The sequence below is a fragment of the Herpailurus yagouaroundi genome, unplaced genomic scaffold, assembly GCF_014898765.1.
Source record: "Herpailurus yagouaroundi ecotype Mexico unplaced genomic scaffold, PumYag 162, whole genome shotgun sequence".
Lineage (NCBI taxonomy): Eukaryota > Metazoa > Chordata > Mammalia > Carnivora > Felidae > Herpailurus > Herpailurus yagouaroundi.
The window spans coordinates 60,471,353-60,497,045 of NW_024412403.1; the positions used below are offsets into that span (position 1 = coordinate 60,471,353).

General features: G+C 42.4%; 1 long non-coding RNA gene across 1 annotated transcript in view; it reads right to left on the reverse strand.

The window, feature by feature from the left end:
- Positions 1–22,841, reverse strand: part of LOC121036242 (uncharacterized) — a 28,680-nt gene extending 5,839 nt beyond the window's left edge. The window contains exons 1-2 of the long non-coding RNA XR_005793287.1: positions 22,114–22,841; positions 8,700–10,946 (exon numbers count right to left, since the gene is read on the reverse strand). This is a non-coding gene — a long non-coding RNA (uncharacterized LOC121036242). The remainder of the gene's footprint in view (positions 1–8,699; positions 10,947–22,113) is intronic.
- Between the last annotated feature and the right edge of the window lie 2,852 nt (positions 22,842–25,693).

Here is a 25,693-nt window from a genome sequence, read left to right on the forward strand (position 1 = left end):
CCACAAATTATCTTGTTCGTATGTTATTTTGTACATATGGGTGTATGTCTGAAGGATAAATTTCAAGAATTTCTGGATTAAAAGGCATGTGCATTTGTAAGTTTTTTGAATGTTTATTTATTTATTTTTGAGAGAGAGACAGAGCGTGAGCGGGGGAGGGGCAGACAGAGAGGGAGACACAGAATCTGAAGCAGGCTCCAGGCTCTGAGTTGTCAGCACAGAGCCTGATGCGGTGCTAACCCATGAACCATGAGATCATGATCTGAGCCGAAGTTGGACGCTTAACCGACTGAGCCACCCAGGTGCCTTTGTAAGTTTTTTTTTTTTTAAATGTTTATTTATTAATATTTGAGAAAGAAAGAGCACAGGCAGGGAAGAGGCAGAGAGAGAGGGAATCACAGAATCCGAAGCAGAGTCCAGGCTCCGAGCTGTCAGCACAGAGCCTGATGCAGCCTGTGAGATCATGACCTGAGCTGAAGTCGGATGCTGAATGGACTGACCCACTTCGGCACCCCATTTGTAAGTTTAATAAATATTGTAAAACTGTCTTTAGAAGTCATACCCCAGAGGTATGAGAGTGCCTGTCTCTCTGCACCCTCACCAGGCAGCCCTTTTCATTGCTCTATTTTTCAGAATTCTTCTGACAATTCTTGTTTTCTGTTCCTTATGAGCTTTAGAGTCAGTTTTTGTCCCCCCCCCAAAAAAATCTTTAGGAATTTTTATTGGAATTGCATTAAATAAATAGATTAATTTAGGGAGAATAGATATCTATCTTTATGATGTTGGATCTCTTTACAGATGCTTTTCAGTTGATAAAGGGTTCATTTCTTTCCTTAAGAGCAATTGGATATTTTCTTCATACAGAGTTCACACATCTCTTCTTAAGTTTATACCTTAACATCTGTATAATCATTGCTGCTTTTGTCAGCAGATCTTTCCTTCTATCTCTTCTAAGTGGTTGCTCTTATATATACATACATATGAATGCTTGGATTTCTGTGCCCAGTTTGTATCTCACCACCTTACTGAATTCTCATATTATTTGTGATAGAGTCACTTAGGTTTGGGGGATACACAATAATATCATGACTCAATAATGATAATTTCATCTCCTTCTTTCCATTTTGCATGCCTGTTGTGGACTGAATATTTTTATCCTCTAAAAATTCATATGTTGAATCCGAATCCCTAACCCCCAATGTGGCTGTATTGGGACATGGGGCCTCTAACAAAGTAATTCAGGTTAACTGAAGTCAGAAGTGTTGGGAGCCCTGATTCAACAGGATTAATATCCTTGTGAGAAGAAATACCAGATGATCTCACAGTTTGTGAGTTTGAGCCCCACATCAGGCTCTGCTCTGAGAGCATGGATCCTTCTCTCTCTCTCCTTCTCTATCTGCCCTTCCCATGCTCATTCTCTCTCTCTCTCTCTCTCTCTCTCTCTCTCTCTCTCTCTCAAAAATTAATAAATAAACTTTTTTAAAAAATAAGAAAAAAAATACCAGAGAACTCTTGTGTTCTCTCTCTCACTCTCTCTTTTTCTCTTTCTCTCTTCACCATGTGAGAACACAATGAGAATGAAGAGGGTGCGAGAATGAAATCTTGCCATTTGCAATGATGTGGATGGAGCCAGAGACTGTTATACTAAGTGAAATAAGTCATTCAGAGAAAGATGAAGATCTGGGTTGTTAATGGCTAACAGTCTAAGTTCGAACTACTGTTACCCAGTGCGTGAAAAATTCCTTGAGGACAGGCTCCTTGTTAATATATGGGCCTGACACATATTAGTGCTTAATAAATACTTCAGTCAAATGAAGATCATAGGAAGTAAGAATCTCAACTCCAAACCATTTGTGAAGTGGAACATACCCAATTCTGAGGAGCAACTTTAAAAGAGATATCAACAAAGTCAAATGTCCAGAGAAAAAAAGGGAATCAAGCATAGTAGGGTCTTGAAACCATATCATATGGGGAGCATTAGGGAATGTAAATGTCCAGTCTAGAGTAAGAGGTGCGTGTGTGTGCATGTGTGTGTGTGTGTGGGGGGGGGGGGTGAATAGAGAAGGAGGGAAGGGGGTAGTAAGAACCACAAATTCCTTTCAGTAATTTGAAGAGTTGGCATGGGGAAGAGGAGCTGTATTCCACATCCCTTAAAAGGTGAAACTGGAAATTTATGCTTTATATAAAAAGAGCTTTCCAACAAGTATAATTGGGCAATGGGACAGTGCCTTAGAAAAAACTAAACTTCCTGTCAGAAGAAGTATTTAATCTAAAGCTGGCTGCTGCCAACTGTAGACATTGTAGAAGGCTATCCTGTGCTGGGTATAAGATTAGAGAGTGAAGGTCCCTTTCAAAGATTCCAGGAACCTCTGAAAGATAATCCTTAAGAAATTTGCATTAATAAGACATTCAGGAGATACTTTGTTTTGGGATGACCTGTGTTTCCCAGTAGTCTCTGTGCCAACTCTTAGTCTTCCCCACAAGAGTGATTCTTTGGCCCATTGCAAGAGAAAGGGACAGAGGAGGTCCAGGAGAAAGGAAGCCACATGTTAAGTCAGAGAATCCATGATCAAGGTAGTTTATTCAAATTCTAGTTTGGGGAAGGGGAGGGCAGCTGATAGAGATAGACAAAGCCATTAGCCCCTCAATATCTACCTTACCAAATTACACCAGTTTAGTCCAGAATACCCCTGGGAAAAATAAAGCTAATTGATTAGCCACATCTGGTTTTAAGAGATCAGTACCTGTTGAGAAGGAGGAAAGGCTAACTTTATCATATAGGTTCCTTATGATGATCAGGGCCATTAGAGACCAGAAATGGAAGGCCCAAAGAAAGCAGTATGAGGGCGGAGGGTAGCCAGGGTGTTGGGGAACTGTGGGTGTGAAGGAGGGGTAGGGAAGAGTTTTGCCTACTTTGCAGTTTAGCCTGGGGCCTTGATGTATCTCTGAGGATTTTCTCTAGGCTGATGACATTGTTTGCCAACACCCAAGTTGGGATGTCAGGACTTGTTTATAAACGGCAAACACCTTACTGTAGATCAGTCCAGTCTTCCTTATCTAGGCCAGTCTTGTCTCCTTGAATTCAAGTCTGGGTATCCTTATTCCTCCCTCTGGGAGAAAGAAGGAAGAAGGGAAAGAAGGATGCTATCTGTGCTAAATATCTTGCCCCAAAGAAGAGCATATCAGCTGTCCATTTGCATTGTTAGTCCTCTCCTTCCCTGCCCTACAATTTATCTCTTCCATGTCTAACACCATTACTCCACAGTTTTACCCTGTCAGGGTAGTTCTGGAACCCATCCACGAGGAATCCTAGGTCAGTGGCCCTCGAACACCCAGAAACCTAATAAAAAAAAGTACTGGACAAGGGCACCTGGGCGGCTCAGTCAGTTGAGTGTCCAACTTTGGCTCAGGTCATGATCTCGCAGTTCATGTGTTTGAGCCCCACCTCGGGCTCTGTGCTGACAGCTCAGAGCCTGGAGCCTGCTTCAGATTCTGTGTCACCCTAGCTCTCACTTACCCCTCCTCTACTCACACTCTGTCTCTCTGTCTCTCTCTTTCTCTCAAACATAAACATTAAAAAAAATTTTTTTTAAGTACTGGACAGTAGAGAAACCTAACAAAAGTTATGTATGGAAACCTAAGGAGGAAGACAGGATAGGTACTACAAGCTATTGGAGGGGAAATTATGGTGAACTTCATAGTCAAGGAAGCCTTCACAGAGGAAGAGGAAATGAACTTGAGTCTTAAAGAATGAACAGATCTCAGTTACACAAAGAGAAGGTGAGAGAATTTCAAGATGAAGAGACTACCCAGGGAGAAGAGAACGTGAGAGCATGTTAGGAACCGAAGTGAGGAAGAGTCAGACTGGATGAATCTGAACGTAAGGAAACTGAACGTTCAGTGCAACAGTTCCCACAAACCTCTGGCTTTCATGCACCATCTCAGCTCCACTCATGATTGTTTGGGAGTCTGTAGACAGGAGTGAGCATTCCATGTTTGAGGCTGGTAGATTAGGGGATGCTTGTAAAAGATTAATCTGCAAAGAATCTGGAAAAACCTCTATGAAATTGTTAAACTCAATGGAGAAAATTTGTCTAGATAAAAGTATAGTTAAATAAACTTAGAGCTGTTCAATTACTGGACCAAAACTATATTCATTTCTTACCCCCAAATCTGCCACTGCTAATGTTTTCTCCCATTGCTATGGCTGGTCACTTACCCAGTAGAAGTGGCAGTGAATTCTTTTTTTTTAAAGTCACCTCATACCAGGGTGCCTGGATGGCTCAGTCAATTAAACATAGAACTCTTGGTTTTGGCTCTGGTCATGATCTCATGGTTCATGATATGAGCCCTGCATTGAGAATCACCTGGGATTCATTCTCTCTCTCTCTCTCTCTCTCTCTCTCTCTCTCTCTCTCTCTCTCTCTGTGTGTGTGTGTGTGTGTGTGTCTCAGTCTCCACTCCCTCCCCCAGTCACTCTTAAAATAAATAACTAAACTTAATTTTTTTTTATTGTCACATACGAAAATCAAAGTACCCCTGGAGTTTCCCATGGTATGAGTTGTCACAGTTAGAGGTACTTGTTGGCCTTAAAGGCAATCCATTTTCCACAGGACCTAAATGTAGGCCATGAAAAACCATGGTCCTATACATTTCACATAGATGTGAGACACTTAGGTTTTCTAGTTGTGGAGTAGTGACACCTATTATTCAAAATGACATTTGGGTGTGCTAGACCATTTAAATGGATTCATTTTTCCATTGAGACCAATTCATGTGATAAGAATAAGAAGTTCAAATGCCAGTGCCCCACATAATGTTCTTACCATTGAAAAATATGTATTATACTTTCCTACTAACACTCACTGATCAACACAATCATAGTGATTGACCCACATCTAGCATTCTTTGTAAAATACATGCAAATGAGAAGACAACAGTAGAAAGAGAGCAGAGAGAGCAGAGTACTGGTTGTAGGATGGTAGGAGTGCTGGGAGACTGTCTTTTATAATTCATCAGAACAAAATAGAGATGGCTCATTGTTTTTGGTTTTGTTTTAAGGCACTGGATCCATAGAGAAATAAATAAAAATTGAAAAGAATATATAATCTAAAACAAACAAACAAACAAACAAACAAACAAACAAACAAACAAGAATACATAATCTAAAGAATGACCTGGAAATGTGGAACCTCATGGATCAAAAAAGTACCAAACCAGCAGCAGAGTCCAGGGCATGAAACTGTAATGTGATGAAGCATCTTTTCTCTGGCATTACTTTGAAAGTTTAATAGTTGCTTTCCTGATGGGTCTTGAGGACTAAGGACCCAGCAGTAGTCTGACCTAGAAGCCAAAGTAGGGAAATTTAAATGTCTTGAAATCCCTTCTCTGCCCAGTGTCTTGGGATTTCTGGTTGAGTTAATGGGATAGAAGTTTTCACAAGTCACAGGAGCATGTGGACTGCTGATGCACAAGGAAAAGTCTTCATTCCCTTAAAAGAGGGATGTTTCCAGGGGCAAGATGAGGCTGCCACAGAGCTGTAACCTGTCAGTCTGATGAGATTATCTGTGACAGAACCCATCTGACAATTTGATCAAGAGTTTCTTCCCAAAGGGGACAATATCCTTGCCTTTTTTTTGGGGGGGGGGGGTGGCAGAGGGTCTGTTTTTTTCCCCTGAAGTTCTTGAAGCAGTAGTAATAATGATTTCCTAAAAGACAGTTGACATTTTTGTTAGCATGATCTTTGAACTGACTTTCTCTCTAATCCTTCTGACACAGAGACTTGTTTCTGAGTTAATGAAGAAGGTCAATATTTGAATGAGATAGAAAAGCTTAAGAGTAAACGGCCTTGAGATAATTAGGGGATGAGAGACTTGTCTTTGTCAGTGAGATGTTGCTTATGGTGCACAGGACCCACTATAACATATAAGATGGTTCCGGAGAATAGTGAGGCAACCACTTCTTTTTAATTTAGAGGAATGAGTGAATACACTAAAACAAGAGGGAAGGACACAGTTGAAGGAGGGAATTTCTACCACATCAGTCATACTCGCACCCTCTTGTGGCTCTGCTGGAGTTTAAGGGTCTATGAACCTTTCTGAACTTATTATATGCCTGTGGACTTCCTGGATACTCAGGAGAGAGCAGTCAATTCATGAACCATAAGTCCAAATACTCAACATTTTCACACACACACCAACCTCAACTTCAACGGACAATGAAGTCTCAAGGCTGCATTTTAAAATTAAAAATAGTCCAATTAAAATGACTTTTGAAAGCCCTTAAATTGCCTGTTTCACCATCTTTCACTCTTACACCATCTTTCAACAAACAACATAGTGTGTTGGGTATTTTCCTTCAGTTGGTTAACAGATAAAGTACTAGACTTTTATTTAAAGGATCATTTCATATAAACTCCTGTTTCTTTACATGCAATTCAGCTTATATCATGAGATCTGTCTGGGACCAAGACCAAAAGGGACCAATGGAAGAATAGATTCACATCTCTCACCTCAGCATATCTAATACTGCTCATTTAGTTGAAAGATGGACAGATTATCCTCACTAGTTAAATGGCTCCCTGTTCGTTCTTTCTTTCTTTCTTTCTTTCCCTTTTCCCCTTTTCCTGACACATATCATTGAATTCATGTCAATTAAATATACTGGGGCTCAGGGTACCTGGGTGGCTCAGCCGGTTAAGCCTCTGACTTTGGCTCAGATCATGATCTCATGGTTCATGAATTCAAGTCCTGCATCAGGCTCTCTGCTGTCAGCACAGAGCCCACTTCAGATCCTCTGCCCCCCTCCCTCACTTGTGCTCTCTCTTACTCTTTCTTTCAAAATAAACTTAAAAAATATATACTAGGGCTTGACTCCTGGACATATTCTCACGTAAGAACCTAAGTGAGAGCTAGAAATAAAAGGTAGAGTCCGAGGCTTAAGGCTTTAGCTTCAGGACAAATTGCCTTCTGGAAAGTGCCTTGTTGTTGACTGCTGTCTCTCACAATGTGTGCCCCAGAGTCTGGGCCTTGATTATCATACTTTTTCGCATTGATGATACATCCTCCTATCTTTAAGTGTGCTTCACACAATTCTTGGATGACACTTTTGGTCCAGAAGACCTTGGTTAAGAAGAAACACAGATTTATGGGAGAGGGACCTGGAAAATTTCAAACAGACACATACATCTTTATTGGAACCCTCCAGATCTGTGGGAAAGAAAACGGGGCCCACAAGGATCAGCTCTGAATTTGCTCCAGCTCCAAACTTACAGTCACACCCTTCTCTCTGGGCTCCCCATGTGGGCCAGCATTTTAATCTTTCCATCTCTCTCCCTCCTTCATCGTCGCCTGTTTATTCACCTTTTCCATTCCCTTGTCTCATTTTCTCATTCTTTCTGATTGCCCCACTCTCTCACATTCATATCCCCTGGTGTATCATCTTTCTGTTGGAGCCTGTACTGATGGCCTCTTTCCAAGAGCAGCAGGTTTGAATCAGTTCCAGTTTAAATTGAAGGAAGGGGGTGGGGGTGGAGCAAGGCCAGGAGAGGATATCAGCTCACTCCTGTCCAATGTACTGAGTGCACAGTCCTCCCCCAAGCCTCCAGGCTGGCGCTCATGCTCCCAATCTCCCTCCCAACCTACCCTCCCTTCTCTCTGCCCAGACATCTCTCCACACACAGGTATGTGTAAGAAAAGGCCTAATAATCCCTTGCAGGCAAGATTAGAGACCCCCACCCTCAATCCAGCAGCTGGTTTCCATTAGATGTTCCAAGCCCTATAAATATTCTCTTTTTTTCACTTATCTCTAATAATTTTTCCTTTCCCTTTCTCATATTCCCCACTTCTGGGCTCCCTCCTGGGAGGAGGCCTAAATTAAGTAGGGAAGGCATGCCAAGCTTTGCATTAACCATCTTGTCATGCCCCAGGCCTCTGGCAGAGCAGAACCCAGAAATGATGGCTTCTTGTTTGTCTAGTTTGCTGCTCCACACACCGAAGGTGGGAATCCTCCCAGAAGAGCAGAAGGGTTGGGCTTAGCCAACCTTAGCAGCCAGAGGATGCTGCTAGGGTCACCCCATCTCTGTGCTCTCAATTGCGCTCCTGGCTGAGCCCCTTGAGCCCTCTGTCAAGGTTACCTTGTGCTTATCACTAGCTGCTATATGGTGTCTTGGGTACAGCCCTGGAGAGCAGCATTCTGGGGTTAAGATGCCAGCCTCTTTGTGCACAGGCAACGTGACTTCAGGCAAGTTACATAACCTTTCTCATTTGTAAAGTCATGCTGATAACACCTACTTCAAAGGACTGCTAGGAGGGTGAAATGAAGTAAGTAACTAATGGGAAAACATTTAGCTCAAGTCTGCACTCAGCAGGTACTGGTTCTCTCCTCTTGCCCCTTCCAGTATGGTCCCCTGTGGAAAATCCTGCCCTCCTCCTCTACTGCCTCCTACACCTTCCAAGTAATTAACTGAGCAATTAGAGAAGAATTAACCCTTAAATATCTGAGGTCTGAGTTGGGGAGTGTAAAATGTTTGCTTCTCGATGAATGTTTTCTCCTTAAGATAAAGAAGCAGAGAAAGAATGAATGTAAAATCCCTCAATTAGAACAATGTTTACAATTGTTAGTACTTTTGATAAACCAGGCAGCACGAAGCTATGTCATTGTTGAGTCAGTGACCCAAGAGCAGAAGTTCCTGCAAGTACCTCATCCGAGTCATGGCAGTTAAGAATGCAGCCTCCGGGGTCAGACGGTCTTTTAGGTCTGGATTCGAGTTCTAACTCCTCCTTGCTGTGGAGCGTTGACCAGTGTTTTACTTCTCTGTGCTGGTTCCCTTCTGTAAATGACGATAGTAAGAGTACTGACGTCACAGTGTTGTTGCAGAGATCAAACGACCTCACGTAGTCCGTCACGCTTCACCAGTGGCTGGCAGAGTAAGTGTGCAGTAGATGTTCGCTCTCCTTCCCACCCACGAAATCTTTCTTACAGCCTTGCTCCTCCTTCGTGGCCATTTCCAAACTGACCCATGTGCAGGGCAATAATCCAGCCGGGCTTTGCTTCTCCCACTTCTGCATGCTTCTCAGGAGTCCAGCCACTTTGGTGGTTCTGGATCAATCCCAATCCTCACAGTGAAACACACTCCAGACACTCCTTAACTGGCCTTTCCATGGTGGGAGGGACTTTGAGGAGACATGCACAGTGGGCAGGAGGGGTGCCTTTCTTGAGCCTCAACCATCCACACCCACCAACTCCATAGCCTTCCTGAGACCAAAGCCTTTGCCTGGGAGTATGGCCCATGACAAGTGACAACAATGACCAGCCCAGAGCCCAGTCTTCAGACTGCTTCAGAGGGTGCTGGTGCTGGGTCTGCCCACTCTGCCTGTCTCTTAGGCTGAAGGTGAGGGAAGAAGACTGCCTTCCCAGCTCAGAACCAAGTGGAGCACAGAATCCCAAGGTCTTAAGTCCACAGAATTGAATCCCCTGTTCTCTGAACATAAATCAATCTAGACTATTGGGAACTTTATAATATGATTTTATTTTTTTATTTATTTTTATTTAAAAAAATATACATATATTTGCTATTTCTTTGACTTTTTTATACACTCTATACACTGTGGAATTAGTTAGACCCAGTTCTGTCACTGCCTCACTTTGTGACCTTCAGCAATTACTTAACCTCTCTGAGCCTCTGTTTGTTATTCTTTAAAATGGGGTAACAGCGTTACAACTTTACAGATATATCTCATCTTTTTCTCAATAGACTTTAGCCATAGCTACTCACCTTATGACTATTCTGTAATTTTGCTACAATTTAATTCTACTTCCTCTGATTCTATCTTTAGTGCAGTCAGAAAACAGTTAGTCACCATCATTCCTACATAAAACTACCTCCCAGAGACCTGAAAACAGTTAATAAATCATTCTTCAGCCTTTGAACCTCAGGCTAAACCATGCCAATTTCTTTAATCTTCCTCCAGAGAGCCTATCTGAAAATCTTGAATAATTTCACTTTTGCCTTGTGACCTCCCTCTAAATTATTAGCATCTCAGGTTTTAGTGCCCAAACACGAGTGTATTATTTTAATAAGGACCTGACAAAATAGTTGACCGTAGTGCACATAACGTTGAGTTCGCCTACTTCATGCTCAGCTTGGGTGTCCACTAATAACCCTCCATAAATACACATATAAATGTTAGGCTATTCAAATGTGAAATAGAGAAAACAGATCCGTGTCTGTTCCTTTAAGAAGCAACCCCACAACTTATTTGTTAAACTTGTCTCATTTGCTGAGGGAGGAGAGAAGGAACTACCAAAAGGGACTCTGAAGAAAATCATTAAAGTAAGGAGAAAGCTCTTAAGGAAAGAGACGTTTTCTGCCCTCTGTACCTTCCTTGCTTGATTCCGTTCTCCCATGGTGACAGTGCAGCTAATATAAGTCTGTGCTCCACCAGGCCCCTGCTGAGCAGGGCTGGGGTAGGACAGGAAATCACCACTCAGAAAATAAATGACCTGTCCCAGAGTCTTTTGTTAATGAGTCCAGGGCATAATAAATCAAGGTGACCCAGTCTCAAGAAACACTAGCCTGTTTAAAACAAAACAAAACAAAAAACCACGAAACCCCCAAGCACCAGAGGTGAGGAGGAGGAGAAGGGAGAGAGGGGACCATGGGGAGTCCTTATAAATCACACCCAGATGAAACTAGTGCAGATGTTTTCCAGTTTCGGACCCACTCAAGAGGCAGAAAACAGACACATGTGGACGTGAATGGAAGGGGCTGTTTGTGAGACAAGGCAGTGGCCCGATGGACACAGCCCCTCCTGTCACATGGTGTCCATGGGACTTTGAGTGGCACGGTTTCTTCCAGCTATTTCATCCCAGGTCTCCCTCTCCTCAGCATGGCCGGAGTGTCCTCTTGTGTCAAATGTGGGTCCCAGCTTCCCAGTGGCAGGCTCCTGTAAAAAGAGAGGGTGGTCAGGTCAACCATGGGAGGGTCTTAGCTTCCCAGGTAAACTGCAGGCTCTCTGAGGGTGAACTTGGACACAGACATAGAAAGAATGTCAGATTGGAAATAGATATTCCAGTATGTGGTAGAGAAACAGGAGTCTATAAATCTGGGGTAAGCTGTAATATAAGATTTACATACAGAGGGCCCTCACAGAGAGCCACAGTAACCTGGTGAGACATGGCAACTATTTTACAAATGTGGAAACTGAGGCAAAAAGAGACTAAGGAATTTGCAGTTTGTGCAAATTTGCAGTTTTCGAGAATGTTATTTCATCTGGGCACACCCTATATGTAGGTTGAACAGGTGTCCTTCCTATATTACAGATGAGAGTGGGAACGAGAGCACGAGAAAACCTTCTCCAGGTCACACAGCTAACATGTGGGATAACTCAGGTCCACACTCAATTTCTGGAATCTGTTATCCTTTCTGTTCAGCATCAGCTGTTTGCCAGGGTCCCAGATAAGAAGTGTGCTGACAAGGAAAGGGTGCTGAAAGAGGGCGGATAAACCTTGGTCAGTGTCCACAACTGTTTGGTGTTTAGTGGTGGCTGGAAGGGAGATGAGGGGACAAGAGGAAATTGGTCCCAAATGTTTCTCACTCTCTCTGTCATATAAAACCTGCCATGTAGTCACCTCCATCATTCCCTAGGATCATGGCCTCCTCTGATCACTCACTCCTACTTGCTGTCATTTCAAAAGAAATTACATCACGCCAACTGCTTTTGTTTTTAAATTCTTGCTCATGCTGAATTCAATCTCAACCACCATCATCATGACTGCTAGTTTGTATACACTTTATGTTTCAAAATCCTTTCTTTGTTACCCTCTCTGAACCTCTTAATCAGAATTGTCATTTACCCTTGGAGAAACTGAGGCCAGAGTGGCTTGCCCATGATCACCTCTTAGAACAGAGATCTTTCCCCCTTGCCTGGACTGCCTCCAAAGTAAACACAAGCGGCCAGATACTCTTTGCCATCTTAGTTTTTTCTGTATTGCCCCAGTTCTGCAGTGAGAGATAGACTTCTATCTATAGACTTCCTATACTAGCTCTGCTTCCTTTTGAAATAAAATAATGAGCATTGTGCTCTAGTTCAAATTGGAGTCCAAGTAGAGGCACCTGGGTGGCTCAGTCGGTTAAGCGTCCGACTTCAGCTCAGGTCACCATCTCACGGTCCGTGAGTTCGAGCGCCACGTTGGGCTCTGTGCTGATGGCTCAGAGCCTGGACCCTGTTTCCGATTCTGTGTCTCCCTCTCTCTCTGCCCCTCCCCCATTCATGCTCTGTCTCTCTCTGTCTCAAAAATAAATAAACATTTAAAAAAAAATTGGAGTCCAAGCATTTACCCAACCACACAATGTCATCAACCACAACAGGAAGATGCCACAGCGGGCTGCCTAAAATAAACCAAAATAAACTCAGAGCTTTAAATTGGTCCAGGACCTAGATCTGCAAAACAGCAGGCACACCCATGAAAATTAGGGCTGTTCCAAGTATTTTAGGTTGAACAGCAGCCTTCCACCAACGCAGAACACTGCTTTAGGTTTCCTTTCTTTTTCTTTTTTCTTTTTTTTTGTTTGGTTTTTGGTTTTGTTTTCTTGTTTTGTTTCATTTTGTTTTGTTTTTTGGTCCTGCTCTATGAGTCCAAATTTTTCATACTCAGATGCTGACTCTCAGCTGGGAACCCAGAAGAAACACCCCGGGATGTGGGCATGTCAGTTTTCTATTATAAAAGAAACTAGTAAGGGGAGCCTGGTGGGCTCAGTTGGTAGAGCATGCAACTCTAGATCTCAGGTTTGTGAGTTCAAGCCCCACATTGTGTGTGGAGCCTACTGAAGAAGAAGAAGAAGAAGAAGAAGAAGAAGAAGAAGAAGAAGAAGAAGGAAGAGGAGGAGGAGGAGGAGGAGGAAGAAGAAGAAGAAGAAGAAGAAGAAGAAGAAGAAGAAGAAGAAACTCTTATTTCATTCAACAAATATTCTTAAATTCCTACTATATACTGGAGACTATGTCAGTTGGTGAAAGTGATTGAGACTTACATTTTATGCCATCCTTGCACTAAACAGCTGGGGGAACTTGAGCAAAACGTTCCCCCTTTATGGTTGTCAATTCTTGCCTCTCTAAAGTGAGAGGATGGATAATTAACTTCCAGGTCCGTCCTTCCTTCCTTCCTTCCTTCCTTCCTTCCTTCCTTCCTTCCTTTTTCTTCTTTCTTTCTTTCTTTCTTTCTTTCTTTCTTTCTTTCTTTCTATGTTTATTTACTTTTGAGAGAGAAAGAGACACAGAGTGTGAGCCAGGGAGGGGCAGAGAGAGAGACACACACAGAATTCGAAGCAGGCTCCAGGCTCTGAGCTGTCAGCACAGAGCCCCAAGCAGGGCTCAAACCCATTAGCTGTGAGATCATGACCTGAGCTGAAGTCAGACGCTTAACTGACAGCCACCCAGGTGCCCCTAGATCCTTTCTAACCCTGCTGCTCTACAGCTCATGGGAATCTGTACTGATGGACTAGTCATGGGTGCAGCACCTAAGAATAGTATCCCTTTCATTTTACTGACACAAAGAACTGGAAAAGGCAGAGGCAGGGGTGAAGACTGTGTTTTGCAAGGAAACAAGACTTTTTGGTGGATGGGTAGTGTGGGTGGAGGAGTGGCTACTGATTTTAAAGAATCATTATACATGTCACAAAAAAATGGTCAAATACAAATATATGTATCACTTTATGCTCTTTTCTGATAGTTTACATAGCTATAATCAGTTCATCCATAATATTTTTCGTTCTTTGTTTTAACTAATGCTGTTTGATGTATACATTCTGTATATCACAAAGTGTATAGTCTTCTAATTCTTTTAGTGGGTAAGAGCACTCCATCTTATTATGCTAAATTTATTTTTTTATCTACTCATTTACTTTCAAATAGTGGAATATTGGAGTATGTCCACTCTTTTTCCTTTTATTAATAGCTCTGGTATAATATTTTCCCTAATGAATTCCTTTGGACATTCATAAAATAAGTAATTTCTAGATCAGTGATTTTTTAATAATTTTTTAAAATTGATTTGTTTATTTTGAGAGAGAGAGAGAGAGAGCATGAATGGGGTAGGAGCAGAGAGAGAGAGAGAGAGAGAGAGAGAGAGAATTCCAAGCAGGCTTCATGCTGATAGTGCAAAGCCTGACAAGGGGATTGAGCTGACGAACTGTGAGATCATGACCTGAGCCAAAATCAAGGGTCAGATGCTTAATTGACTGAGCCCCTCTAAATCAGTATTTCTGAAAGTGATTCTAAATCAGATTCTAAAAGACCCAATAAGTTCATAATGGCACCAGCAGTTGATGGGCATTTCTGTTTTCCTTAACCCATCTACCTTGCATATAATAATTTTTTTCCTTTTTGATGATTTAAAAACTGTATAATGTTTCTAGTAACTTCAGTGAAGTTGTTTATATTTTCATTTCTTCCATTTTTTATTGAGACTGATCTGTTTATGTGCTGTGTATTCCATATTTCCTCCTTTGTGGATAGTTTATTCATGTCTTTTGACCTCAAGTCTAATGATTTTTGAAAAACATATTAAGGCTTTCGTGGACCAAATTCTTAACACACCACTGATATAGTGGATTCCCAAATGTGAATACATTTGTCATCAGGAAGGAAGGTGGAGATTTTTGTCTTTTTTGTTCACTCAAGTATTTTAAGCACCTAAAATGATGCCAGGCAAACAGTAGGTGCTCAATACTGTTGAGTGAACTGAATGAGTGAATAAATCATCACTTAATATGTATGAGGTGCCTCCTTGTGTTGGGACAAATATGAGCATTCAGTTTTGACATGAAGGAGATGAAAGTAAGGTCAAAACAGCTGGGGGTAGAAGGGAGGGGTGTTTCTCACTTCAGAATTTTAAACAGCCACATAAAGTGGCAAGGTAAGAAGCTACTGAGGAGTCTCTTCAGGTAAGGACTTGACATTGCCAAAACACGTCACGGGTATTTGCGTGTTCTTGTCTGTTGTTACTGCGTGCAGTAATATTGTCAGACTGTAATATTATCACAGTGTGAACTTAATTCAAGCAACATTTTCTCAACTTTCACTGTAATGTGCAGGCACTGAACTAGTGCACAGAACACCGTCTCTGTGTATCTACGTGTTAGGATACTATACCTCAAGAAAAAGCAACAAACTGCAATTCACACATGCCTCAAAGGCTTCATGCTAAGTGAAAGGGAGGTGCAAAAAAATACATGTTGTATGATTCCATTTATATGAAATGTCCAGCAAAGACAAATCTAACCACACAGACAGTGGTTGCCTGGGGTTGGGGAATGGGTGACTACAAATGGGCACAAGGGATCTCTTTGGGGTGATGGAATTATTCTAATACTAGATTGTGGTGATAATCGCACAACTCTGTAAAATTACTGAAAACCCATTGAATTGTATACTGATTATGAGTTGATTTTACAGTTTTTAAATTATACCTCAATTGAGTGTTTTAAAAAAGAGTGGCTACCATGACCCTTGCACTGTCAAAACAAAGCAAAACCTGGTTCCCGGAACAGGCAAACATTGAGAACACTGTCAGTAGAGGTGAGCCCAGGGGGCTGTGCGAGCAGTCAGGTGCCTAACCCCATCCTGACACTCAATGGAAGTTGCACTGAGATGATGTCTGGCTGGGAGAAATTTTTCTAGCAAGAGTAAATGGGAGGATGTGGGGTAGGTCAGGTACGCACCAAGTCAATGACAACACGATTCATGTCATGGGAGATGGTGCTAAGGCCAATGTCCACCTTGGTTTCAGGGAGGTTAAACACTGCAAAATGCTTTGTATATTGATTATAACTACCATCCGTCATGAGTCAAGAGCTTTGCATTCGGTAACAACAATCTTGCAAGGCAAGATTACAGACGAAGAAACTGGGCAAAGAGGGCTGATGTGACTTGCTAGGGATCACTTCCCCAGTATGAACAGCAGAGCCGGAATCCAAACACAGGCCCAAATCTGAAAGCCATGCTTTTTCCATTCCATTCTCTCCCTTTACCTCTACATAGACACGTGACTATCACTGGTGGGGAATTAATGAGAAAAATGTCGGTTCTGCGGATCTATTCTAAAGAATTCATAAAACTCATCTGCAAAGAATTTTGCAAATGCAGTTTGATGGGGTCTCAGAGCCGCAGCCTTTGCAATTTATCACTGTCCCTAGCGTGCTGTATACAGCAGGCAGGCATTTGAAATGTGCCGTTCTCTATTTAGCTTCGGATGTGCAAGCAAAATTCAATAATCTTGGTTCAAGATAAATTAAAGGCCAGTGACTCTGAAGAGCTAGAAAATTCTTAAATACCACAAAAATCCAGTCTGTAATAATGCATAGCTCCCATTAAATGCCTTTCTTAAATGCCTCTTAATAATTTTACATGATCATACAAAATACTTAAGATTATATGACCAAAGCAGAAACATGATTTCTTTTAAAAATGTGTTTAGTCTCTCTTTCAGAGTTTTTGATAACTGTTCCTTGCCCTCACCTTTGGCTTAAGTGTGTCTACTCCTTACGGGAAATTGTGAGTCAGATTGGGTGAGGCAAAGACACACATTCTTCTCTAGAAAGAACGCACTTGCATTCCTATGAGGAAAATAAATTAGGCCCAGTTTCTCTGTCCATTAATTATGAGGAACAAACAACCTTTCCCTGCTTGGAGAGAAGTACAGGAGACCAGCACAAATTTCCTCCTCAGACTCAGGGGAAAGATCATTTGACTATCCAGCAGAACGCCTGTGGTCTGAGAGGACTCAGAGGATTGGAACAGGCGAGGCTCTGCCGCCAGATGTTTGTAAGAAATCCACTGATACAGACAATCCTATGATACAATCCACAGAGGACTTCTGGGTTGTAGGGAGAGGCTAGAAATGCAGCAGAGCAAGAGGGAGAAGGAATTTGCATCCAATTCTGGCCCTGGGGAATATCCCAACCCTGAAGACCGCCTGTGGAATCTAGGGACTGTACCGCGCCTCGGGTAATTATGTTATTTTAGTTAGAGTCTTAGAATATGCCAAGAACATCACCCCGGAAGGAGCAGGGTGGTAGGAGGAAGGTAATGCGTGGTCTCTGGTGGTCTATCATCTAATTGAACCAGGTGGGATTTGCAAGAGAATGGACGTTCACCACGGCCACTCTACAGACAGGACAAATACAGGAATGAGAGAGAAGTTTCAGAGTTGGAAATGTGTTTGCGTCTTTGGCTTTTACACACTTGTGACCGATACTGCTACTCCTTTCCCTTGCTTCCTTACTAAGAGAACCTTAATTTTATTATGGGATGCAGCGGTGCTCTCAGGTTAAAACACTCAGCTTCCCAGATGCCACTGCAGCTAGGGGAGGCCTGGTGATCCACTTCTGGCCAACGAGATGGGAGAGGAACCAGTTGGGTCGGGCTTGGGGCAATTGCACCGCTCTGGCCTCTTGCCTTTTGCTCTTCCCCTTCCCTTCCAGACACCAGTGCACACGTTTGGCCACCAACCTTCTCCATGAGAAGCATCACTGAACGTCAGGCGTGCAAGCAGAGGTACCCAAGCTTCCCAGATCCTTGGTGATTCTCAGCAAACACTGCGGCAACCCTGGCCTGCTACCTGTGTGCTTTGTATTATGTGAGTCATATCTTGTTTAAGCTCCTGTGTGTTGGGTCTTTGTTACTTGCAGCCAAACATAACCCCTAACTGATGGCAATATGAATTCAGTTCAATTCAGCAGTGATTACTTATTACGTGCTAGGTGTGGGAGTACAAAGATGAGAAACCCCCTTCCTTCAAAAAGTTCACAAACTAGTGCATGAGTGATGATACATAGGCAAACCATTAGAGCGTAGTCAATGTTTTCGAAAATGGAGGTTTGTTTACAGTATTATGGGAACAACGTCATCGATACTAACAAGCAAAATGTACTGGGATAAATTGTGTGGAATTCTAAATTATTCTCATACTGTATATACATGTGCAGTTATAGGTAAATCTGATACCCACTGAATATCCACCATTCATATTATTGATAGAATCTGCCAAATCATGAAGTCACAGCTATTTTACCCTCCCTTAAGTACCACTTTACACTTGTTTATTTTCTCTGGTGGGGTCAGAGGACCTCCATGTTTCCTAAGTAAATTTTTCAAACCTTTGTCAATTCCTTATACACAGGAGAAACCCCAAGAAGTCAATGGAAAAATAAACTCCGTCTCAAAGAGCAGTAGTAACAAAGGGCAGTCTGGTCTGAAGCACATTGCAAGGTGAATGGCCAAAGTACAGTAGCTAAATTTTACCACCACCCCCCTGCCCCCGCTTCAGCAAATGCTGTCTCTGTCTCCTTGCTTTGTGATTCTCTCTCCCTCTGCAGCCTCCTCGTTCGCTCGTCCTGCCCTACTCCCCATCACACCTCGCGAGTCTCCTGGATGGCATCTATTCTCCCACTGCCTCACATGCCATCTCTCTCTCCTTTATCCAATCATCCATTAAGAGTAATGAATTTTTAAAAGGTTATTTGCTGCAATTATCGAGAGGATTTTTATCAAGGATTTTAATTCTTGAAGGTGATGATTGAATTAATTGATATCTTACAAAAACAAAATAACTTGCTTTAAATTTTTTGTTGAAGAGAGAATACATGAACCCGGTAAAAAAAAAAAAAATTGGGGAGGATTGAAAGAACATACATGAAGTATCTCCCTCACATCTGCCACCTAGCTCCTTTGCTCAGGGCAACCAACATTACCAGCTTTTTCTGTATCCTTGCAGAGCTATTTTATACACAAGTAAATACCCACACCTGTTTCCCCGCTTCACTCCGCAAAATGATGGTCATACTTTTTTGTACCTCTATTTTTTTCACTTAATATGTCTTAAAAATCTTTCATATCAGCACATGAAAAAGCATTCTCATTATTTTTAAAGCTGAAAAATGTTCCTTTGCAAAAATGTATCATATTTAACCCTCTATTAATGGACAATTTGTGTCTGACCTTTATTATTTTAAATAGTGGTGTGATAAATAGCATTGTATATGAATCATTCACAGAAGAAGAGTGTATTTTAAGATAAATTCATAGAAGGGAGCCAAATGGTGGAACCACTTGTGATTATGATGAGTATTGCCGAATTCCTCTTCATAAAAGATACTGTTTCCCACTCCCACCTACAGTGTATGGCCATGCCTATTTCTCTAAACCCTCACGAACTCAGTTTATCAAACTTTTTGGACTTTGTCAATTTGATCAGTGAAAAATGGCCTGTCAGTATATTTTTAATTAGTTCCTCTTATGAATAAGATTTTTCATCTTTTACACATTTCAGAGCTATTTGTCGATTCCTTTCTGTTAAATATCTATTGATATACTTTTTTTTTTTTATTTTTTATGTACGCTTCACACCCAGCATGGAGCCCATATGGGGCTTTGAACTCATGACCCTGAGATCAAGACCTGAGCTGAGATCAAGAGTTTAAGACGCTTAACCAACTGAACTACCCAGGTGCCCCAGTCCTTTATTGTTTCTTCTGTTAGGTTGGTAGTTTTTTTAATTGATATTTTCCAAGTTATTTATTTGTTAGAGAAATTAAACATTCATCTGTGATAAAAGATGCACATTTTCCCCCAGTATTGTCTTGTGTCTTTTGATTCTGCTTATCAGGTATTTTTACCTTGGGAGGTTGTTTAGTTTATATGTAGTCAAACATGTTAATCTTTTCATTTCTGGGTTTTAGGTTTTGTTTCGTATTTAGAAAGGCCTTCTGATAACAGGGGAGGTTTTTTTTTTATTACCTTCTTAATCATACATTATATTGAATGTCAGTGAGTTGTTTCTTATGTCACTGGTACAAGTTAGTGATCAGGAATCAAAGCATTGGTGGGAGGAAGTGAGTGAGAACCGGAATTCATATTTTCTCTACTTCTGGTTGTATTGCTAGGCATAAGGGCTTGGACTGACTCTGACATCCACCCCACCTACTTAATCTGCTGTAGGCGAGTGAACGTGCCCACAGCTCTGCAGGCTAAGTGTATGTGAAAGGAGGGTGTTAAAATGTTTTCGTGACATGTGTGCATAAACATGTGAATTTCTTCATCTCAGCATATCACAGTGTCATATCTTGCCGGACATCTATATGCTGGGTGTCTGCATATGTTAATGTTATTCTTTGTCCTCAGAGAAGAAGATTCTGGCATGGGAAGTACAGCAAACCTCATTAGAGCTTTAAAAAATGTATCATTGAAAGTGCAGAAGGAACAGAGTCAGTCAGTATGTGCACTTCTTGATTGAGCGGCGCCTGAGAGAGAGCCAAACTCAGGCATGTGTGTAATGAGGCCTCTATTAACAAGTTGGGCCATCCTGCCTCTTCCATCCCCCATCTTCCCCAGGCACAGCCTCCCAGCCTTAAGGGCCCCAGCTCCTTCCTTCAGATGAGGCCACAGTCCCAGACAGGCACCTGAAGGAGGAAAAGCCACCCTCCTGCAGGATTGGAAAACCTCCACCAGCCAGGCAGGGCAGTTCTCTAGATGGCAGCATCCAAATTTTTAGAAGCAACAGCCCCTTTCTCAGTGTCTTTACAGCACCAGAAGAGCAGAGAGGCTGGCCACATATGAACCTAAACTTCACATATGAGCCAAAGTATCTTGACTTACTTGCAGGGAGCACCACTCAGGCTTTTAAGATTTATCTTTGATCTTGTTTTAAGTGCATTCTGAAACAATGCCCTTGCTGCACAAGGTTCTAAACTGAGAGTAGTGGCCAGAAGCTCTGCTGCCATTGGGTCATACACAGTAGGCCACTCTAAGGATATTAGCCTCGGCCATCAGGTGCTCCCGGGACTTGGGCTGGAGGAACATGAATGATAGAGCTACCTGGGTCCAAAAGAGCAGAGTGATGGGAAGCCACAGAAATCAGAACTAGGAGATTTGGGTGCCAGGAGGCCACATCAATTCAAGTCAGTGTCACAGACTGTTTCTGTGTCATAGACATAGAATCTTGGGGCAGAGTTAGAAGTGAGGGCTGAGGGGTAGAGTAGGTTTATTATACTCTTAGTGACAATTCTGTGTAAGAGCCAAGATGGGTACAGGCCTAGAGGTGCCCATCTGCTGCTCTGAACTGTCACCAGTTGGATATGTGATAAAGTCCTTTAGTACTTGGGGTGGGGCATCTGGCTGGCTCAGTTGGTGGAGCATGCAACCCTTGATGTTGGGTTGTGAATTCTACATCCACGCTGGATGGAGAAATTACTTACAAATAAAATATGTAGGGACACCTGGGTGGCTCAGTCAGTTAAGCGTCTGACTCTTGGTTTCGGCTCAGGTCACAATCTCATGATTTGTGAGACCAAGCCCTACCTTTGGGCTCAGTACTGACAGCATGGAGCCTGCTTGGGATTCTCTCTCTCCCTCTCTCTCTCTCTGCCCCTCTCCTTCCCTCTCTCTCTGTCTATCTCTCAAAATAAATAAAAAATAAATAAATAAAAATATGTAACCCCCCCAAAAAAACCCAAACATTTGGGGCATAAGTTACCACACAGATGAGACATGGCTAGCCTTACTGGTTTTAAGAGAGTCCCACCTCTCTTAAATTTGGGTAGGGACAAGAGAGGATTCATTTGAGTCAGGGACTCAGGATTGATGAGGACAATGCTGAGCCCAAATGGAGAAGCAAGCAGCTATATCCAAAGGAATTCCAAAGACAGTTCCTTCCATTGTTCCATGAATTGGGATTTAAGTGGTTTGAGGATATTTTTTATCTGAAATTATGGCAGTGACTTGAGACTTAAGTGCAGAAGAGATCAAGCTTCTGAAAAGAAGTGGCTCTAAGTTGTAGACTCAAGGGTAAAGGTAATCAATATGAAAGGAAAAGAGTGGCCATTCGTTCATTCAACCATTGTTCCCTGCACCCTGGGTGCCCGATACTATTTAGGTGACAGGGATATATAGTAGTGAAAATAACAAAGTCCCTGCTCTCATGGTACCTGTCCCATATTCTAGTGATGGTGACAGATGATAAATAAGATCTATATGTATTTTTTAAATACATATTTCTATATTTCTATGTTCCCTCCCTCCATCCCTATCTGTCTCTGTTGCTGGCTCTGTTAGTACTTACCCCTACTGCCAACAGATGAATAACGGAGGGAGGATGCTATTCTGGGTAGGGTGGCCACAGAATGCGTCAGTGGTTATGGTGTGACATTTGAGCAGAACTAGAATGAAGTGAGGGAGGGGGCCAGGTAAACACAGAGGGAAAGGTGTCCAAGGTAAAGGGCATAGTGAGCCCAGGGACAGGCAGGAATATGCGGGGGGGCTGGAAACAAGGGAGTGAGTGTGGCATCATCAAGGAGTAGATCACAGGCTGGAAGAAGCGTCATGGTGCAGGCTACATAGGGCCTTGAAGAGCATGATAAAGATTTAGGAATTTATTTTGAGTGCAGTGAGATGCCACTGAAAGAGCATATATTCCTCAAGTTCCGGACGGCCTGAATGGCACTCTGCCATCATGATTGCCCAGTGCTGTACTTACCTGTGAAAGATTGTGTCTCCCAAACCCCAATTTTGGGGAAAATGGTTGTGCCCTTTAGCCACCAATTGTGTACTTCTGGGCCTCAGTGGGGCCTAAAGAGGGGGAAAGACATAAAGGCTGCAAATCTCAGGCTGCTTGGGCAAAGCCTTCCTATCTGGATGGTGGTAGCTACAGGTGCGGCCTTGTGGATGGGGGTTGCCTTGACCTCCTACTTGAGTTGCATCTTGCACAAGGAAGTGGCCAGCACTCCAGTGTTCAGAACACAGTTTCTGCTTCCTCATCCCTGAATTCTTCCTCCTAACTTCTCCATAGACCAGCCCTCTGCTTAACAGAGCCTTGGACACCTGCTATGTCCATTTTCTTCTGCCCGAAGCAAGGTACAGTAGGCCTTCCCAGGCTTCTTCCTTATGTAGGAAGTGAGGCATCCCCTTAATTCCCCACACACTTAAAGAATAAGCTTTGTCTGCAGAGTTTATAGGCTCATTTGGGAAAACTCTGCACCCCACATATGATTCAAATATATTAGCAGATATACACAACAAAGGAGCCCAGATTCCAGAAGCTTATTTCTTTCACAGGTGCCCTTCCTTGTAGCCTTAGGAAATGTAGGCGGTCTTGCCATTTGTATGTTTCCGTGTGTGTGTGTGTGTGTGTGTGTGTGTGTCTTACAAAATAAAGATTTATTTCTTGCTCATGCTACATGTCCATTGCGGATGGTTGTAGGTCCATGCTGTATTCATTCCAGGACTGAGGCTGGAAGGCATAATCCCTGTGTGCAACATACTTCTCCTCCTCATCAGAATTACTTCCCACTGATGGTTTTTGCAAAACAGGATGGAACTCTGTGCTTTCTTTTGCAGAATAAACCCATACTGCCTGCCTCAAATCACCATCTTGCTCCCATCCCCCTGTTTTGTTTTTATCAGAAAGTTCTTGAACACACACACGTCATTAAAATATTGTCAAAGGTTATTTAATGACCTAAGAGAGATACATACACAAAACAGTATGTTCAGTGTAGTCGTGTGTGTGTTCTAAGTAGAGCTAAACATGCATAAATATGTCCATCAAAGTGGTTGGTGGCATTGTGACTGATTTTTATTTCTATCTTTTTCATGTCCATTTTCAAATTAAAATAAATATTTTTTTAAAAATTTGTACGTGCCAACTACCTGGAAATAATGTCAGAAAGTCACAGTCTCAACCTTTTTTCATCTAACAGCTCTCCAGAAGGCAGGGCCTTCTGAGGCCTGCCAGCAAATCCTTTTTAAATAGAGCACATGTGTGTAGCAAACATTCATGGACTGATCCTCTGACCCACTGACCAACCTCCTTTTGTTAGGCACCTGCACGTGGCTTAGAATCATGCATACACAAGAGCACAGAACCAGGAAAGATTTTAGAAATGATCTTGCCTGATTGCCCTCTCAGTGCATGACTCTCTCTCTTGCGTCCCTGACTGGGATTCATCCAGTCTCCGCTTGGTCACGTCTGGGATGGGGGCCACGGGGCAGGAATGGTGGACAATGGCCTTCATTAAAGGAGGTCCACCCTATAGACAGGAAGGATCTAACCCCCAAAACTCCTACCTTCAGATTCTAGCCCCCAGATCTATGGTACTCCACATCTTTAAGTGCTCATGGGAAATAAAAGGGGATGTGAGATAAAGAATAGAAGTTCATGTCACTTTTTCTGTTGTTTTAAGAATCTCTTGGGGCGCCTGGGTGGCGCAGTCGGTTGAGCGTCCGACTTCAGCCAGGTCACGATCTCGCGGTCCGTGAGTTCGAGCCCCGCGTCGGGCTCTGGGCTGATGGCTCAGAGCCTGGAGCCTGTTTCCGATTCTGTGTCTCCCTCTCTCTCTGCCCCTCGCCCGTTCATGCTCTGTCTCTCTCTGTCCCAAAAATAAATAAACGTTGAAAAAAAAAAAAAAGAATCTCTTTTTGTTCATCTTAGTTTCTCTTCCATGCTGTCTGGCACCACTCAAAGATTTGCCTGCTTCTCTGTTTCTCCCTTTTCATGTCTGTGGTTTCTTTCTCTCTTAGGTGAAACATCATCAGCCTATTTCTCCCCACTTCATCCTGGCCACTTTTCTTCAGCCATCCCTGTGCTTTTATTTCCTACCCTGTATGTAACTGGCTTTCTTTGACACATCCTATTCTATTTTCATCACCCTTTTTCCTTTCTTCATTAAAATTTCTTATTCTCTCTGGCTACCTGAGTGGCTCAGTTGGTTAAGCATCAGAGTCTTCATTTCAGCTCAGGTCATGATCTCGCAGTTCTTGAGATCAAGACCCACTTGGGATTCTCTCTCTCCCTCCCTCCCTCCCTCCCTCCCTCCCGCTCTCTCTCTCTGCCCCTCCCCTGCTCTCCCTCCCGCTCTCTCTCTCTCTGCCCCTCCCCTGCTCTCTCTCTCTCTGTCTCTCTCAAAATAAAGAAATAAGCATTTTTTAAAACCAACTTCTTATTCTCTTTCTCTTTCATAGTCATAGTAAAATAGACATTATAGTAATGCCCCTCCAAATGGGACTCAAAAGCAGTTCCTAACTATAAAACAAGTTTATGGAAAAACAAATTGTTTTGTTTTGTTTTGTTTTGTTTCAGATTTGCACAGTGATGATTATTTTAGTGCTTCTTTTTTTTTTTTGCATTTTTATTGTAAAGCACATACAACATTAAATTTACCATTTTAAAGTGCATAATTCCGTGACATTAAGTATATTCACAATATTGTGCAATTGTCACCATTCTCTAGTTCCAGAACTAGAACTTTTGCATCACCCCAGATGGAAACCCTATGCCCATTAAGAAGTCACACCAGTTCTCCCCTCTCCCAGCCTCTGGCAATAACTGAATTGCGTCCTGTCACTATGGGTTTGCCATTTCCGGATATTTCATGTAAATAAAGTATAATATGTGGCCTTTTGTGTCTAGCTTCTTTAATTCTGCATGTTTTCAAGCATGTTTTGTTAAAGTTGTAGCATGCATCAGCACTTTTGATGCATTCATTCGGCATGCATGCATTTCTTTACATGACTGTTTAATATCCTGCTATATGAATATACCACATTTTGTTTATCCGTTCATCAGTTGATGGATATTTGGGTTGTTTCCATCTTTTAGCAGTTGTGAATAGTGCTGCTGTGAACATTTGTGTACTACAGGTTTT